The following is a 17,611-nucleotide window of genomic DNA, read 5'->3' as shown; positions in this document are numbered from 1 at the left end:
TTGGAACATTTCTTGCTTCTAAAATTCAAAGACAGAAATGAAAGCAGTGATGCCCTCTGTTAGTCTATTTGTTAGTATTGTGAAACATGCACTTTCAGAACCTTGCTATAAAAAAGGTATTTTTTTGAATGTTGGTGTGTAAACTGGGATTCTGCTGAGCTTATTTTTCCTGCAAGTCCGTGACAAGACCCTTGGCCCATAAACTCCAGTTCTGAAGCCAGTTCTGTGGTGTATATATATTACATTTCTGTTTTTATTTTAAGTTTCACACCCTTCCCTTCCCCAAACCCTAAATCAAAAAAAGCGTACATTCTGTCTTCTTTGATTTGAAGTTCCCTTCTTTTTTTTTTTGCTACTAAAATCTCTTGTGTGTTTGCAAATGATAATAGCAGTATTTTCACTCTATTGTAGTAAATGAATTAAGTAGGCAACTTTGATAAAGATCTCTGTAATTCTTAGAAAAAGTAAATACAATGAAATATTATGTAGGATGAATACATTATTTTCTTGTACTCAACTGAGGTTTATTAAGATGAATTTTTCTCAAAGCTAACCTGTTTTATTTTAAGACTCTAATCTCCTTTTTATAGAGTGAACACTTTAGATTCTCTCACTTCCCTCTTCTAAGGCATTTCTGAATTGATACAATTGTCATTTTTTCCCCTTCATTTTAATGTATGGCATCTTTTAAATGTCACTTATTTTTTCCCCTTAAAAGTCTTGTTTATGGCACATGAAATATAAACATTGACTTCAGCTGACTCTATTTTATTAAAATCTTGCAACATGTTGGTCAAGTGCTAGAATATAATTTTCATAGCTAGATCTTCATCCTGAACCACGAGTTTCTTTCTGCCTTTCTCTGTGTGAATTGCTCAAAGGGCAAACTTATCTGGTTACACTTTATGGGTTTTACAGAAAGGTCCTTTCCTCCTTTCACTATCTTGACAGCCGAGAAAGTCAAGGGAACAATCAACAGACTGGCTTGAGGGAGTGGAAATCTGTCCAGTGTACTGGAATTGCTTCCTCCCCGGTGTGAAAGCTTGTACTTGTGGCACACAAAGTGACGTTGTGTAAAAATGTGAAGGACAGGTGTTCACTCTGGCCTTGACTGCAGTGGGAATCTGAGACGGGAGCCTTGAGCCCTGTCTGGGAGGTGATTCAGAACTTGACCAGGGTGTCAGTTTTGTTACCTAGCATTGAAGCTGGAGGCTAACCGAGGGAGATATAATTTCACAACTCATAATCTAGCTCTAAAACCTCTTTTCTTTTGGTTGATGTATTTTAAGCAGTAGAATACATTTTCCATAAATTTTGCTGCCTTCCATTACCTTTGAATAGAAGCCAGTGAGAGAAATATTTAGAAGGTTATGAGCAACAATAGAACGAACTGTTAGAAAAGTCCTTTTGTGGCATTCCTCAAGTGTGTGCTGGTGAGAAAATGACTATAATTCGATAGTGAGATGTTAGAAAATGATTTTATTTACTATTTATAAATAACACAAATGAGCCTTGCCTTTTAAATTCATAGGTTCAAAACATTTAGTTATGCCTCACTAGCTCAATCTTTGCTCATCATGCTTTATATTGATGGAATTAAATGTGACACATTGCAATCTTGGAACAACCCCGCGATTCTAAAATACAGGGTTTGATTGAATTCCAAAAAGAGCGATTAAAGATACTGCTTAATGTCAGAAATTGAGATTTATAAAGTTTTGTTTTTAGCCTAAAGTTGGTGTGTGAAAATATCCTATTGACAGAAGGGGGAAAGAACATGAAGCATACTTAATACTAATACTTAATACTTAATTGTCTGTGGAGATAAAAAAAAAAATTCAGACTTTGAAAGAGCAAACAGTTGTTCCATAGTGTTTGTGCTAGTCCAAATATGGCCGCCTTTCTAGTACTTGTGTCTCTCGGGGCCAGTGGTGAACACATTCTAAATGACCATTCGACCCTGGAGCATCCAGTTTATCTTATGGATACCCAAGAACGTGTGGATGAAATCTGAACTTCATGATGCTTGCTGTGAGTCCTGGGGGTGTTGAGAGAAGGCTGCTTTAATATCATGCCCGTAATTCCTTGGCAGGCTTTCTTCTGAGTCTTGCTAACCCTGTGCAGCGACCTTGTACGTACTTTGACTGTCAGTGGAGTCACTAACTTGTGCTTTAGATAAGGTTGATAATATTATGCATGCTTTTCCCCTGTTATCTGACATCACCTGCTATTTGTTTCAATGGTTAAGGCCAGGGAATTGAAAGTCAGACTTAGATTTTGGTTCCAGCTCTGCCACTTTGTCATTTTAGTTACTTAATGTCTTTTAAGATTCAGTTCTCTTGTCTGTAAAAGGATTTGTTTGATTGATTTGTTCATTCATTCAACAAATACAAAGCAATTTCTATGTGCCAGGCATATTTTTGCTGGTGGAAATTGAACAATGAGCAAAGCAGCAAAAACCCTGTTCTCAAGGAACTTCCACACCATTGGGGAACATGGAATAGAAATTAATTAATTAAAGGTATTAAATCATATTAGACTATAATAATTGAAATATTGGTATTGTCAAATACCATATTTAAGCTATGATAAAGAGGGCATTTCAAATTAATTGGAGAAAGATGCTCAGTTCAATAATGGTAGTGAAATAGAAAAACAGGTAGCCATGGGGGAGGGGGGGAAGCAACTTCAAGCAATACCTGAGATGTAAAGCCAAAATTGATGTATATTATACAGAAATTTTTTTATGTAAAGATATTTATTTATTTATTTATGCAAGAACCGGGGTACAGGCCAGATGCGCGGGAGGGTGAGAGGATTCACCAGACCCAGAGCGGGGAACAGAACAGGCAGACTGACGAAATACACCACTGAGGGGAGCAGCAGGTGTGACAGGAGAGGTCTGCCGCGCCATGTGGGACCCTCACCTGCCGGTCGGGATTGAACTGGCGCTGCAGAGGCTGCGGACAGCTTCACAGTGCTGCGCTCAGCTGCCTGCACCGCCAGGGGAGGCCTTATATTAAACAGAAATTTTGGTTTTTTTTTTTTTTTGTTTGTTTTTAAAGATTTATTCATTTATTTTAGAAGATTTATTTATTTATTCATACAAGCACTGGGTACAGTCAGAAGCGCGGGAGGGTGAGAGAATTCACCAGAGCCAGAGCGGGGAGCAGAGCAGGCAGAAGGACCGAGATACACTGCTGAGGGGAGCAGCGGGCGGTAGGAGAGGTCTGCGCGCCATGTGGGACCCTCCTCAGGTGGCCGGGAGCAGCCGGGGATCGAACCGGCGCTGCAGAGGCTGCAGGCAGCTTCGCAACCCAGTGCTCAACCGCTGCGCCACTGGGGAGGCCCTTAAACAGAAATTTTAAAGATAAAGCTATGGATGAAACCACGGAAGAGTTTATAATCTTGGAATACATATGGCCTTTCTAAGAAAGTCAGAAAACTGAGAAGCCATTATATTGACTGATAAACTTGATGTATTAAAAAGGAAAAGACCCTGGTGGCGCAGCAGTTGAGCGTTGGGCTGTGAGGCTGCCCGCAGCCTCTGCAGCGCCGGTTTGTTCCCCCGCTGCTAGCGAGGGTCCCACAAAAAAAAAAAAAAAAGGAAAGAAAAGACTCAAAAATGAACTGAAGAAAAACTTGCATAAGGCAAAGAACAGGAAAATTTTTTGCTTCTTATCACAAAGGAACTAACTTACTTCATAAAGAACTCCTGGAAATCTAGAAGAAAAAGTCCCAAAACCCAGTCGAAAAATGGACAAAAGATACAGTATACAGAAAGGGAAATAATAGTTTTTAAAAAAAGGTATATGAGAAGACGCTTAACTCCATTATGAGAGAAATGTACATTACAGCTACACCACGGTACCATTTGTCAGTCGTAGATGGGTGGAGATTAAACAGTTTGTAACCTACTTTGTAGATTGTATGTGTGCAAAACAATAGTCTCGTTGATGGGAAATTGGGCAAAATATTTATTTGTTTATTTATTTGTTCTTTAGGCGCTTTAGCTCTAGAAATTTATTCTATATAAAAATACATGCATGTGCACTGGAAATGTATCTTGTGTATACATACATTTTAGATGCGGCGGCAAATAACTTATGAACAAGGATGTTCACTGTAGAGGTCTTTATAATGGCTTAAGATCTGAAACAACCCAGATGTTCATTCATGGGAGAATGATAAATACATTATATTATAGCAATACATTAAAAAAACCATTCCGTCATAAAAGATACCAGTGAATCTCCTCATGCATCAATTTGGAAACATTGCCAATATATGTTGTGTGTTGAAAAGGCAAGGTACAGAACAGTGGATATATCTTTTACTAAAAATACATTCAATATCTTGCTTTTTTATGACTAGATATAGACTCTGGGAGTGTAATCCACATTTGAGAACGCTCCACTCCCTTCTCCAAAAAACGTTTTGTGGACCCTCACAGTGCCTTGCACTTGGCACTCACTGCATGTTGGGGTGGTTGTTAGTTTTACTGGATTCACAGGCTTCCTTTATCTCAGGAGATAATATTTAATATTTGGGTCAGAAGAGCAAGCCCCTCTCACTCTGAAAGCTGCTTTAAGGGACAGCACATTCACGTTATTCATTACAAATGCTCCATGTGCACCCTGAATTCTATTTTTTGGAGGGTGTCAGGACCAGCTCTGTAAAGCAAAGATGACAACAAGACTGGGAAACATTGCCTTAAACAAAACCAAGAAGGCCTCTTTCCTCTGGGCTTTCTTAGCACCCTGACACACATAATATGCTTTGTGAATATTCAAGATATTTAGGATGTAGCCTTTTCCGAATTTGTTTTGAATACAACACCAGGACAGCTATTTTTTTTCCTTTAAGAAATGTAAGTAGTGGTCACATTGGAAATATTGCTTTAATGCTTGGATTTTGGTTTTGTTCACTTTCAGAATTCATTTCAGCAAGTCAGTATTGATTATTTCTAAGATACCCCTAATTTCTCTCTCCACCTGCTTTTCTTCCTCTGTGATGTGATGTAACCCATTCCCTTGTTTCATGCTTGAGACCCTTCCCAAATCATTAAGAACATTCTGTATAATTAATGTAGAATCTCTGGGAAACTGAAAATTAAAGTTTCATCTGATATACCTTTTCCCAGCACTTAAGAAATTTGGTGTTGAGGGGAAGGGAGGAAATCAACTTCATAGGTAGTAGGTGAGAAATTGTGAGCTTACTGTGGAGAAGAAGGTGTGCTCTGGAGTTAGCAGGCAAGGGATCTACCTTTGTCTTCACCACTCACCATTTGCTTAATATTGAACAGGTCACTTAGCTTCCCTGTTCTTCCGTTTTATCACCTGTAAAATTCAGGGATTCGATTTAGGTCCATTCTTTTAAAGACTGCAAGTGTCATAAATGTGCTTAGCGAAATCAGCCGAGACGGGGCACCTATGCAGACTATTTTGTTACTCTGCAAATTTCCACATGTGAATATAACCTGTCTCCATTCAGCTTTTTTGGAGAAAGAAATTATTCAATAATTAGCTCTTAGTCAACTCCATGTATTTGAAAATTTGTTGAATTGTTTGAGACTGCTGTCTTTACTGATTGATTGGTTAATTATCCTCTGGGAAAGCATTTGATTATAATACATAAATAAATCCACACCTCCTGTATAAACGTGCCCCCCCCCGCATTTGTTTCACTGGTGCAGGGAGGAATCCATGAAGTGATATTAATTATCCCATCTCCCCCCAGTGTTGGTTTGGTGGCTTTGCTGAGCTTTTTGTGCACTCCCTCCCTATTAGTAGATCTCTGAATTCAGCACCATAGAGGTCTAAATTCATTGAATTTATGCCATCTGGAAATGAGCTTTAAATTTTGTTCCTCAGTTGAAAATAGGGATGTGACATAGCTATTACACAGAAAGATTGTAAGCTTGAATTTGATTTTATTGTGTGGCAGCAGAATGTTTTTGTTAGAAAGAAAGCACTTGCCTGGGGAGAGGTTTGAGTGTGACTGAATTGTTAACTGCCAACTTCTTCCCTTTTTAGCAGGACACATATTTTGTTTTTAAATGAGATGACAACCAAGAGAATTATCAAGACCCAGTGAATTTTAAGAGAGTCCTTTCCATTTCCTTGAGTCCCACTTAACCTTGTGTTCGATATCATTCTCTGCATTGCTGTCAAAGGACTCGGCTCCTTTGAAGTCTCGAAGCGTTGCTGCTGGCTGGATCATGATGGTAAAATATAGGGGAGATGTGCAGTAAAGCCCTTCCTGGTACACAGCAATGCCTTATTACCTAAGTAAAAGCATAGATGTGTGAGTGCCTAAAAATGTAACTGTGAGAGGAGATATATGATAATGGACACTAAGCTGGGAGAAGTATTTCTCATGAATTAGAGATGCCCTTTCATAATTCAAGAGTCACAGAATGAGGAAAGGCTTGAAATCACCTGAAAAGCATCTGGAAGCAATCTGTAATTCTTAAGAGGCAGTAGAAGAGCCTGTATCTCTCCCATACATAATGATAAACCTGTTCATGTGGGATTATGGGGAGAAGGCAGAATTCTGTTACTTGTAAAACCTCTTGCGATTAGATGCCCAGAGATTTGATTATGAATTTTACTGCAGAAGTCCCAGGTGCTTAATAAATGATTGATTAGTGTGAAGAAGGCAAATCTGAAGGAATTTTAATGCGAAGAATGTGTTTATTTGCATGCACAACATTACTTTTCCTGGCCATGCTCACCCTACATGTGCTGTCACTGCAGCTGCTGTGCCCAGTTTTGAAGATTTAAGTCACATGGAGCCCCTCTCTCATTTTTTTCCCTTTCTCAAAACATTTCCCTTGCTCGAAACATTTCTCGATACAGGTATTACATTCTAAGCCTTTGAGACTTCTCTGTGTCAAACACACACAAAACCTCTTACAGTGAATTCAAGGAAACCATCTTTTAAAATATTAGACTGCTTGGAAAAATATGAGGACTCGTTCCTTGGGATTTGAGAAACCCTTGTTATATAGAAAATTTGAAAAGACGATTGTTGTACTATACTGAGTTGAATTGGTCACCGTAATCCATTTAAGATGGGGAAATATTTCACCTTAAGTATATCAGAACAAATTGCATCTTGTTTCTTGCTTTTACATAAGTAGTTGTGATCATAAGTAATTGTAATCTTGTATCCTCTTTATATTATAGGTGGCATTTTCCCATTTTATGAAAACTGGTAAAATTCTGCGCTGGCCTGCAAAATTGTGGTTAAATAAGTTACGCGGTTGTGTCAAATTTACTTAACGGTTTCCTTGTTAATGGGCATCTAAATGGTTTCCATGCTTTTAATTTAAGTATAGTATTTATTGTCTTCTAAAAAAATGCTCTTTCTTAGAAATTTTCTTTAGCTTCCACCAATTTTTGTCCTGAACAGTGGCTTCTTGTGGCTTTGTTTAGCATTTGCATTAGCTCCTGCCTTTTGAACCTCCAAGTGTTTGGCGTTAATCTCTTTGCATTGTCCTTCTGGACCCCTTTAGGTGTTCTCTGTATTTCCATCAGGTAGGATAATTTCCCACCCTTCTTCAAACTCATCTTGTTCTGGTTGTACAGTAGCGATTCAGGTATGCATCTGTGTCATGAAACTTGGCTCCCCACACAGGCCTGGTGATATAAAGATGTGCATCTAGGGCCAAAGTAAACTTTGCTCATCAATGCAAACAACTGCCCTTGCAGATGTGCAGATAGATCAGAAAGTACAAGGGAATATTTTGGGAGTATTGGAATATTTTTTTCTTTTAAAAAGATTTATTTATTTATGCATACAAAAGCTGGGGTGCAGGCCAGAAATGCGGGGGTGAGAGGATTCACCAGAGACAGAATTGGGAGCAGAACAGGCAGATCCACTGAAATATACTGCTGAGGGGAGTGGCGGGTGAGACAGGAGAGGTCTGCTGTCCCATGTGGGTCACCTCCCTGGCCGGGCATGGAAGTCACGCTGCAATGGCTGCGGATAGCTTCACAGTGCTGCTGTGAAGCTTGTGCCACCAGCGAGGCCCCAGTATTACCCGTTTTAAAAAAGTTGTTTATAAAGGTTATTTGTGGTCTACTCTTTGCTGTTGGGTATTTTGTTATCCTTAAAAGGACGCTGCTGCTTCATGGATGTCAATTTATTCAGTTTCCATTTCTTAAAAGAGCAAAGAATCTTTCTCTACTTCCTGCTACCCGGTGGGAGTCTCATTTTGGACTAGCCTTCCTATTTCTAAAGAAAGATTTACTGTTTACTTATAATTTTTTAAATGGTAAGTGCAGTCTGAGGAGAATCCTCCCACTGCACAGCAAATGGTGGCCAGAGGTGCAGGAGAGGGTAGAAAAGCTAGAGAAACTTTGATCAGCTTTTTGCAGCTTATTAATGATTGTGGGACATTTTGAATTTCTTTTATAGATTTTGAAAGTCTTTGGGAGTTCCAGCCGTGCCAAGTGTTGGAGAAATCTTTCCTGCTCCTCTGACAGAGTGAAAATAGCAAACACAACCCAGCGGTAGGCTGCTGAAGCACGTCGTCAGAGGTAATGGGATCTTTTCTTATTAATATCAGTACGTGTTCAGTAATATACTTTAAAAAAGAACCTACTTGGAATTACAGCCAAGGAACATTATCTCGTTCAAAACAGTTATGTTCTATCCTTTACTTAAAAGATTTAAAACATTTTATTTTGGAGGGAAACCACATCTTGGCCCTGTGAGAGTAAGTTTGGGAGGTTTCTAAAGTCATCTAGGGTGATGAATATGGGGAACTCTTGTTTTGATCAGAAACCCAAGGATCAATAACATAATGAAACCAGTTTTTCCTTGTGAATGAATTTCTTGCAGATTCATACAGTGTTGAAAATTAATTGTAAGAGATGACTCTAAATTTCAATTAATGGTAGTAATATTGTTAAAATAAATGATTAGGCTTCATAGCTTAGAGAAGTATATACTATTTTTTTTTAGCTGTAAATGTGGGTATTCTTTCTTTTAAAACCAACCAATCAGTCAACCTTGTCAGTATTACAGAAAGGATTCATGTCCTAATCTGGTTAAATAAGATGAGCTCTAAATTTCCTTAGGAGTTATACCTGTAAGACTTTGTAATACACATCGTACTGTGTATATTGTTTTATATTTTATATTGTTTTATATTGTTTCTCAAAATGTACGAGTCCTTGTTAAAAATTCAAATTACTCAGTTCCAATCTGGTGTGTCCAGATCAGAATCAGTATCAGAATATAGGGGGCTGGGTTGGGAGTCTGCGTTATACAAGTTAGTATCACCAAAGATTGATGTGCCTAAGGCAATAAAATCATAACTTTGCCTCATTTTTGTATGGCTTGATTAAAAGTTAGTTGTTTCCCTGATTTTTGCTTTGAATAAACAATGCAGATATTTTTAGTGTACTGTTTGGACACAGGGATATGTTTGTAAGTAGCTTATTTTTAGATCAAATTGCGAATGTAATTGAATAAAACTATACTTTGAGTTTACATCTATTTATATTAAATTCAAAATTTAATTTTTTTCCTTGGATGCAACTGAGTGAACCTGTGTTTGACATCTAGGTGCTAAATACTCAATTTTATGAAATATCTGTTTCAGATAAAGACATAACTATATGTACATATCTGTCATATCTATCAGTCTGTCTTTCTGGATATAGACATTCAGCATTTTGTTTATTCATTCATTCATTGGTGAGTATTTAGGCCGCAATTATGCTTTGACTATTGTGTATAATGCTGCTGTGTACATGGATGTACAAATACCTGTTTGAATTCCTGCTTTCATTTGCTGGGTTTATGTCTAAGAGTTGAATTGCTGGAAAATATGGTAATTTTATTTTGAAGATCTGCCTATTTGTTTCTCATAGCAATTATGCCATTTTACATTCCCATCAGTAGTCAAAGAGTTCAGTTTCCCCACATCCTGGCCAGCACTGGATTTTTTTTTCTTTTTTTTTCTGGTAGTACCATCCCGAAGGAGGTAAGGTGATGTCTCAGTGTGGTTTTGATTTGCATTTTCTCATGATTAGTGATGTTAAACATCTTTTTATGGGCTTTTTGGCCATTTGTATATCATCTTTGAAGAAATATCTAGTCAAGTCCTTTGCCCATTTTTAAATCAAGTCATTTGTCTTTTGGATGTTGAATTTGTAGGAGTTACTTATATATTCTGGATATCAATCCTTTAATAGATATATAATTTGCAAATATTTTGTCCCATTTTTAGTTTGCCCTTTCACTTTGTTGATTATGTCCTTTGATGTACAAGAGTTTAATTTTGATGTAGTTCAATTTGTTTTCATTTTTGTTGCCTGTGATTTGGGTGACATATCCAAGACATCATTGCTGAATTCAGTGTCATGAAACTTCTTCTATGTTTTCCTCTTAAGAATTTCATACTTTTAACTCTTAAGCTTAGGTCTTAAATCCATCTTGAGTTAATTTTTGTATAAGGTGTAGAGAAAGGCTCCAACTTTATCCTTTGCATGTGGATATTCAGTGTTTCCAACACTATTTACTGAAGAGAAGTTTCTACTTTTAAAGATCAAAGTTTAGGATGAGAAAAAGAAAAGAAGATAATCATAAATGACTGCTGTATCTCTGTAGGAATTCTCATAAAGTCCTGTTTCTAATTAAGAAGAAACTTAGGAAACAAAAGGTATTACACAGAGTTGAAGCTCATCTTAACCTAAGATAATCATTGTGGGTAGGCACAGAGGGTCTGTTTAAGTTGTATGTTAGCTCTTTGGTGGGCAGTGACTTCTTATGTTTGAACTTTGGTTATGGTGAACTCTGAGTTTGACTTTTGATCCCAGGCAGGGTGTGTTTGTGTGTGCCTGCGTGTGTGTGCCTGTGTCGTGTTGCAGGCCTTTCCCCAGCAAATGCCAACCAATGGGAGATCCTGTGATGTTTTAGGGAGCTTTGGTTTTAAGGCCATAAGCAAAATGCACATTCTCATGGTATAAAATAGCCAGTAACAAAAGCTGGGAACCATTCATCTGTCTGTAGCAGAAGTTACTTGAAACCTCCTTTTGCCTCTAAGAAGCAGCATGTTTGTTGACAGAATGATATTTACACTGGTTTTGAAAAGGTCAAAATAAAGTATTGTGTCCTTCAAAGTGAGTTGTTTTGGGGAGGTGTTGGCTGTGGGGTGGGGAGAATACAGAAAGAAAAATATGTGACTAAGAAGAGGGCCTGGACAAGGATACTTGGAAGGGGAGAGGGAGCAGCTTAGATGGGCATAGAAGTAACCTGGATAATGAAGGGATCTAATATCCTCTTCAGAGGAGATGATAACAGATAGTAAAGGTGGCACAGCAAGAACCACAAGTGGAAAATGGGCTTGAAAGGGTTGAAGCAGTATGATGTAAAATGTGTATGATAGTCCCGAGTGGATGCTGTCTGTGGAATTTGTCTGTTACGGATTTTGGATGTGTTCTCAGAACAGTGAGACAAATAGCAGGTAGACAGAGGTGATTATGGATATTCTGAGCTGTCGCAAGAATTATATTTGAATATAGTATTTCGGGGTTAAGAGCTCTCTGCATGAGCAAAGAGAGGCACTTACAGCAGCATTAGGGTGCTGTCCTTTCTGATGCAGAGCTGGGAATGTCTGGGTCCTGCAGAAGTGGGGTGGTGAGGAGGAAGGGCTGTTTCTCTGTGGCTGCCCTGGCTTTCTTTGGAAGTAGCGGGAAGCTATTTTCAAAAGTGGTTTTGAATACACATGTAGCCTCCACTCAGAAGTTGCCTGAAAATGACTTCTTACAACAATCAAACCAGCTGTGAAATGCCATCACTCTGAAACCTGTTTATTCTGCACTTAACTTTTCATAATTTTATACATTTTAAAATCATCATCTGTCCCTACCTTCCTTAGTCAAAAAAGACTTATTCAATCATTTTTGTGTATTCCCCTATTCCATGACCTGCATAATTTGTTGTGGCTTAGTTTATTTTATTTTTTTAAAGATTTATTTTATTTATTTATACAAGCACTGGGTACAGTCAGAAGCGCGGGAGGGTGAGAGAATTCACCAGAGCCAGAGCGGGGAACAGAACAGGGGAACAGATCAACAAAATACACTGCTGAGGGGAGCAGCGGACACAGCAGGAGAGGTCTGTCGCGCCATGTGGGACCCTTGCCGGTGGCCAGGGATCGAACTGGCGCTGCAGAGGCTGATGGCAGCCTCGCAGCCAGCGCTCAACCGCTGCACCACCAGGGGAGGCCCTGTTGTGGCTTATTTTAGATCCCTTCCAACTCTGTAGGTCTCTTCCAGATGACCAGAATGGCTCAGAATAAATGGATATGCTCTGCGTTTGGCCATGGTTCCCACGTCATTTTCAACTTTGTTGTTGAAGTGCCCTGTCTTTGGTTGGCCTTTCTGGGAGCAGGGCCACCTTAAAGTGAAGTATTCAGAGAAAAGTCTTACAGCTTGTCCAGACTGAGGTTCTGAAGGGTTTCAGAGGGACAGTCCTAGCCACTGATGGACCCATGTTAGAAATGTAGATTCTTAGACTGGATCAGAAATTCTGAAGGTAGAGCTGTGAAACAGAGATTCATGTTAAAGTGAGACTACTGTATGATCTGATGCTCACAAAGCTTGACACCCACGCAGTTGTCCTCCAGCCCTCCACCTTCTGCTCAGATAGATCAGGGATTCTCACATACTGGGATGTGCTCGAATCATCTGGTGAGCATGTTCAAACACTTTCAAAAAGCAGTGAGTATTTCCTGACCTCCTGTCATGAAATTCTGATTCAGTAGGTCTTGGATGACTTGGTTTTCTGTATTTCAGCAAGTGCTTCAAGACATTCTTGTATCTGTGATCTGGACCAAGGGATGTCTCCGAATTTCCTGCCAGCCCCAAAGTGATGTGGTTTAAAATGGCTTTGTTGGGTTCAGTAACTGAAAGCTTGGGGCCAGAAGTTTATTTGCAAAATGCAGTTTGGACTCTGTCACTGAAACCATTATGTTCTCATTTCTTTCCTTGAAAAGTATGATTCTTTCTTGCCTACTTAGATTACTACATGAGATTTTTCTGAGTCTGTCCTCATTAGCAAGCCAGTTCACTTACTAGGAGTCGTCTTATGATTCTTACAGCATTGGAGCTTTCATTATGGAGTCCTTTTGGAGATTTATAAAAGGTATTAACTAACATACTATAAACAAGGGTTCCTGGAGATCAATTTTGATTGAGATACCATTTTGTCCCTTCTCTATATTTCCAATCTCTAAGCTTGTTCCCTGTGCATGACACTATGTTTCCCTTTGCTCATTTTCATTCACATTTTTGCAAACTTTCTTTAACTTTTATGGTACAACCTTCTGAGAATTATTTTTGAGGAGTCTTCCTCTTGCTTCCTGGTGTAAGTGACTTTCCAAAGGTCACAAAACTATTAATTGGTGAAGAGGGAATTCCAGAATGTGTAAATCTTAATTATTATACTTCACTGATTCCTTTCTCAGTGGCCGAGCTAGAAATCTCAGTTCACCTTTTCCTCTCTCCCCTACCTATCTGGTCAGTTCATCTACTAAATTGCTTTTCCAACCACCCTTCCACATCTCTGTATTCCATTGTGAGTTCTAGTCCAGGCTTCTATCATCTCTTGCCCCCACTGTTACAACTGGTGTCCTCTCCTCTTTCCATGCTTTTCTTTCTCTTCATGCCAGGGCAATATTCTTCCTCGTGATAAATCTGATTGTGACACTGCTCTGCAGTCACCAACCGAGCGCCTTTACAGTTATCCCAAGTTATCCTCTAAGCCCCACTCATTCCGAGAGTTGAATCTCACCGTAAGGTAATACCTGCATGTGGTGCCTGAGATTTCGAGGGTTAGAAAATAAATGAGAAATGTTGTCTTTTGATTAGTCATTGCTTCTTTTTGTCCTTAATGTCTAGTTATTGTAATAAAGCAACAGCAGAGTCTCATCTGGCTCAGAACGGGACTGCATGTGCAATTTTGAAGAGTGACCTCCCTTCTGCTCCAACTCTTGGCTCTAGCCATAGCAAACCCTCACACTCCCTGTGCTGTGTCACATTCTCGCTCCTTCCTCTTGGCTTTTGCACATACCCTCCCTGCACTGCCCCAGGTTCTAGACTAACACTGCCATCTCCATTTTCAGGCTTTAACTTAAGTTTCCTATCACTTAGGAAACCTTCTTTGATCCCACTTACCTTTTAACAGTTTGTATTAAATGCTTTTTTTAAAAATATGCATGTCATTCTCTCCCTACCTTATGACTCATCAACTTTGCTTTCACTCTCTATTCATTGGCTTCCTTTAGACAGTAAGCACCATCTTATTTCCACATTTCCATTCCAATGCAGATCTTTAGTAGATATTGATTGTATGGGAGAGTAAATGAGTATTTAAATGAGCTGATTGATTTCTGCCAATTTCTCCTGCTTCTTACCTTTGTAAAATAACTCTTGCGGGTCATATATCAATTAGGGTTAAATTTGCCCATAAGTAACTACCAAAATTAATGGCTTAAACAAATTAGGGTTTATTTCTCTTCCACATAAAATAAGCCTGGAACTAGGCTACCCAGGCTTAGTGGAGTGAATCCTTGATTCTCATGGGCCCCGGTTCCTTCTCTCTTTCTGCTCCACTGTCATGGAGGTGGTCCTTGTGCCTTTCTCATCTCATCATGGCTGCCAGAAGTCTGGCCATCTGTAGATCCTCATTTTAGGAAAGAGGGGACAGGCCAAAAAGCAAGAGGGAGCTTGCCGGCAGTCTCCCTCCTGCCTTCTGCCTTCCCTTTGGAGCTCTCCTGAAGGGCTTTCCAAGGTTTCCTCTTATGCTCAATGATCAGATGGTCCCACCGTATCAGAGGAGATTAAAACTGTGGATCCTTAATCTGTTGATATCCATTGCCACATCTCTTGCCAAATGAGTATCACACACATAATATGCTTCTGATTTCTTAAAATTTATGAATTTTTAGAATGTATTGGAGAAAGGCCAGGAAAAAAAGATATTAAACCTTTAAAAAACTATATTTCTTGCTCTTCAGGTGATTTTTATTAGCTTTATATTGCCAGTGTATTTTTTTTTTTGGCAATAATTATTCATTGATTTCATGATTTCAAAAAAATTCAGTGGAAAATAAAAAAATAAGCCTCTATTTTGATAATCAACTGCTGCTTTGTTATTTAGGATCTCAGCACCAAAGCTGAAAATTTAATGTTGGTGTTTAATCAAAGTAGAGTAAGCCCATGGCAGCTATATCTGATAGGGGTTATCATTTACATATTAGATGAGTTTTCTTGCATTTTTAAAAAGATATTTTTACCATTTTCCTTGTAATTTAAATCTTTCCTAATGGAATCCAGTAAATTGAAATAAGTCGAAGTTGCTGCTGGGTCTTGTTTTATTCCTTCCCCCAGTGGCATTTGTTATGGCTGTTAGAAACAGAAGCACCGCAGAAATTTAAATTACAATCAGTAGCTGGATTGTGGTATAACCTTTTTGTAGTCCTAGGGACGCCATTAGCATGTCATTGTTTCTAGGGTAATCCTGTTAATATGTGAGTATATATTTGTTTCTAGAAGCAAAAGCTGAAAGACTGTGGACCATATGGGTCCATGTAACTGACCATTAAGGAAGATAAGGTGTCCTAGTGACTAATTTCATAGCCATAGACTCTGGAGCAGGAAGAATCTTAAAGATGCATTCCAGAAAGTTAGAGAGTAGAACATTGTGTTAAATAGAAACCAAAATAGTTTCTGTAAAACAGCAACAACAACAACAAACCCCTAAATCAACAATATATATAGTTGGGGATTTTGGGACATACAGATCGGAATGCAATATTTGGGTTGTGTTTAGGGAGAAAAGGCAGATTTGTGGAGATATTTTTGAGTCATTTTCCCCAGGCTATTTGGGAATGAACATACTTTTCTAATGTAAAAAAAAAATACTGTGGACTGCTACAGGATTCTGCCTCTAATTCTGTTCTTGCCAATTGAGAAAATAATGACAGAAAGTTTCTAAGACTTGTCCTAGTTTTATTTTTATTTATTTTTTTTTTTTTATAGAGGCATGTTTATTTCTTTATTTATTTGTTTTGTTTGTTTGTTCTGTTTACACATGCACTGGGTACAGTCAGAAGCGCGGGAGGGTGAGAGAATTCACCAGAGCCAGAGAGGGGAGCAGAGCAGGCAGAGGGACCAAAGTACACTGCTGAGCGGAGCAGCGGGCGGCAGGAGAGGTCTGCGCGCCATGTGGGACCCTCCTCAGGTGGCCGGGGAGCAGCCGGGGATCGAACCTGCGCCGCAGAGGCCGCGGGCAGCTTCGTAACCCAGCGCTCAACCGCTGCGCCACCGGGGAGGCCCTTGTCCTAGTTTTAAATCAATCTATATTTTGTTAAATATAATCCTATATCCTGTATGTTGTTTATATCCACTTGAAACGTGGTATTCAGTCAAAAGTAGAGTTTGGCCAACAATGGCCCATGGATCAGATTTGGTCTGTCTCCTCCCACCTCCCTCTCTCCCTCTCTTCTTTCCTTTTTTTTTTTTTTTTAATAACCTACCAGCTGAGATAGTTTACACTTTCTTGTATTAATTTTTCATATACATTTCAAAATGGTTGAAAAAATACAAAGACTATGTATGGAAGTATCTATCTCTCCTTCAAAACCTTAAAATATTTATTGACTGGCCCTTCATAGAAAAAAATGGCCAATCTTTGGTCTAAAGCAGTGATTTTCAGCCAGAAGCAAATTTGCCCCCCCTCATCCCCCCATCCCCCCTCCAGAGACATTGATAATGTCTCAAGACATTTTTTATTGTCACAGTTGGGGGAGGGAGGGGGAAAGTCGGTGGGTAGAGACCAGACATGCTGACAGACGTTCTGTAAGGGCTCCTTAACAACAAAGAATTACGTGACCCTTGTACGATACTGACAGAGACAACCCAAGATGCCCAAACTTGAGTTAGGCCCCCCTGAACTATAGTCTCCATTCGGCATTGATCTGGCTCCCTTTGGTCTAAGCTAGTTTAGCAATAGTTCCCCAACTTGCTGAGAATCTCCTCCGTCTTATCATCACTCTTTATATCCGATCAAATTCCTTATCCCCCACTATTGTTTTTGTAGCACCCCAGCCTAAATTCACTAAGAGTCTGGTTAGATCAGTTTGGAAAAATGCCTCTGCCCTTAATGTGTCTTTGTAATTTTTCACCCACTAGCCTCCACCCTCTCTGCTTGTAGGTATCAATTCCCAGCTGTCTTTGCTGTATTTGAGTTAAGCTGCTCTCTCTCTCCCCATTGTAAATTCCTGAGTAAATTTTCCTTGTTCAACGAATAACAGAGTATTTTTTTCTTCAACAATGCCAGTAGTGTTTAGGTTGAGAAATCCTGGCTAAGGTAATATGTGGTACATGTGTGAATTCAGGGACCATTTCCTCAAATGGAACCTCTTGTGGGGTTCCATTGCTCTGTAGAGAGGAAGGACCAGCCAGCACAAACACACACTGGAAAGCAGTTGCCTCTAGGACTTGGAAGAGGCCACTTGTCAAGATATTTCACTTCAATACCATCTGCAGGGTAGGAGAGGTCAGCATGGGTTGGGGGGGAGGATCATGCC

At 39.2% G+C, this 17,611-nt stretch overlaps 1 protein-coding gene across 3 annotated transcripts in view; it reads left to right on the top strand.

The window, feature by feature from the left end:
• FHIP1A (FHF complex subunit HOOK interacting protein 1A) overlaps positions 1-17,611 on the top strand; it is a 182,638-nt gene that overhangs the window by 41,917 nt on the left and 123,110 nt on the right. For all 3 annotated transcript variants that reach the window (XM_037495819.2, XM_054690049.1, XM_054690048.1), the window contains exon 2: positions 8,425-8,546. The gene's annotated coding sequence lies outside the window, so the exon portion shown is untranslated. The remainder of the gene's footprint in view (positions 1-8,424; positions 8,547-17,611) is intronic.

This window comes from Talpa occidentalis, unplaced genomic scaffold (genome assembly GCF_014898055.3).
Source record: "Talpa occidentalis isolate TD23 unplaced genomic scaffold, MPIMG_talOcc4v2.1 talOcc4.8, whole genome shotgun sequence".
Taxonomy (NCBI): domain Eukaryota; kingdom Metazoa; phylum Chordata; class Mammalia; order Eulipotyphla; family Talpidae; genus Talpa; species Talpa occidentalis.
The sequence above is the reverse complement of the archived record's forward strand: the minus strand, read 5'-3'. Positions and strand labels throughout refer to the sequence as shown.